The following is a 1,913-nucleotide window of genomic DNA, read 5'->3' on the forward strand; positions in this document are numbered from 1 at the left end:
GAAATTTTGATGAGCATTAATGCCACCGTAGTTTCTTCCCAACTGCTCTCCAGGAGTATTTTTCCACCCACGTTCCTCTGTGCATCGCAAACCCCTCCAGCCGTTGGCAGCTCTCAGTGCAGCTCCACCGCACGCTACTAACCCAGTGCTATCCAGCTGGTCTGTTTTAATTCAGCATCTAACTCCTGCTACACTGGAAACATTCTCATGCAAAAAACTTCATCTGTGAAGATGAAGCAAACTCTACTTTGCAGCAAACATAGCGGTGGTCGGCATTTAAATGAACTGATCAGTTGCAAACGGCTTAGTCAGCATCACAGTCCTGGAGGTAATTCCCAGGCAGCGATCTTCCCGGCAGCTATATACACAAACCTCTAACGCTGACTGGAAGACGAGGGTAGCACCACAGCGACACAAAATTTGGCTACATAGTGACATTACCAACAAATAAAAACAAAAATCGGGGAAAGCCAAGAAACCAAGCATCCACAGAAAACACACGCTGCGCTCCTGCTGCTGGTGTATCCTCCCATATGTAAAAAAGAAGAAACTCAGACACAGGGCATGAGCACAGTCAGCGTTTCTTTTTCCTCCTTTCTTTACTGATGCTGTGTCGGTTTAAACCAAGAGGAAAAAGCCCACAAGGCAAGTTACTGCCTCGTCTGTGCAGATACACAGAGAGCGGCCAAATGCTGGGCAGTGCTTGTTGGAAAGAGCATCCCAGCGATCACCCCCAGCAACTAACCCACCGCGGGAGCCGGGCTCACGTGTGCGTTGAAGGGGACTGAGGACTCGCACAAACTTTTGTCTTGGGGCAGGGAAGGCACAGGGCATCGACCCTAAGAGGCACTGGGGGGACGAATGGCAGCACCAGATGCCAGAGCATCCTCCAGCAGCACCTTCGCTGCTGACAGCGTTTGTGAAGCCAAAGGGCTGTGGATGCAGGTCATCAGTCCCCAGGCGAGCAACCCCACGGCTGTTGGATGCTGTGCTGCCCTTCAACACCTCCCTGCCAGCTCCCCTAGCCAAGGCAGTGCCGAGGCAGCCAGCAACCTCGCCAGTTGACATGAGGAGCAACCAACCCACCCAGAAGAGAGATTGCAAATTTCCTCTGGCCACTGCCAGTGCCTCGGCACATATCTGCTAACATCTGCCCAGCGTCCCGGGACACCTGCAGAATCGGGCATGCCAGCATGCCCCTGGGGACGCACGCACAGGGAGAAGGTGCCGTTCACTTACTTTTCGTATTCGGCGTTGTCTCGATCGCAGCGCGAATCCTTGTGCTTTTGCCAGTCTTTGCCATGCTTGCAGGTGGTCAGGAGGACAACATCCTCTCCATTATGGACGTGATATAAGGCCTTCCTGGTGTCTGACCCTATCCCCGTCAGGTACCTTTTCCCCTTGAATACCAACATGTACTTCCTGAGAGGAGGGATGGTGTTAAACCTCAAAAATCCCTTCTCCCCTCCTGTCCTAGGATGATCCTTAGAAAAGAGCGGGATAGAAACGTCAAAGTTGGGTCTGAAGTTTTCAGTACTGATGCTGGCTTTGGCCAGCATGGCCTGGCCGATGTCGAACCCCACATCCTCAGTATAGTCGGGCCAGGTGCCAGAGTATAAATTAAAAATCAGGTGGTTTCTGCCGTTGTTCCACAGGTGGAGGCTCTGCACCTTGGAGCGGAGGTTGTGCACGTACTGGGGCGAGAGCTGGTCCCGGTCCAGCGTGTCCAGGCTGAGGACGAAGAGGCAGGCCTGCCCAGGGTCGGAGGTGTAGAAGCGGGAGCCCTCGATGGCGGCCAGGACGTTCTGGTAGCTCTCGGCGATCTTCTCCCCCTTCTGCTGCGGGTACACGTAGACCTTGAAGCCGTTTTTCCGGCACTGGGCGAAGTCGAAGCAGGACTCCATGCGGCAGCG

General features: G+C 53.9%; 1 pseudogene; it reads right to left on the bottom strand.

The window, feature by feature from the left end:
- Positions 1–1,235: 1,235 nt before the first annotated feature.
- On the bottom strand, positions 1,236–1,907 carry LOC104463655 (annotated as a pseudogene).
- Between the last annotated feature and the right edge of the window lie 6 nt (positions 1,908–1,913).

This window comes from Pterocles gutturalis, unplaced genomic scaffold (assembly GCF_000699245.1).
Source record: "Pterocles gutturalis isolate BGI_N339 unplaced genomic scaffold, ASM69924v1 scaffold9573, whole genome shotgun sequence".
NCBI lineage: Eukaryota > Metazoa > Chordata > Aves > Pterocliformes > Pteroclidae > Pterocles > Pterocles gutturalis.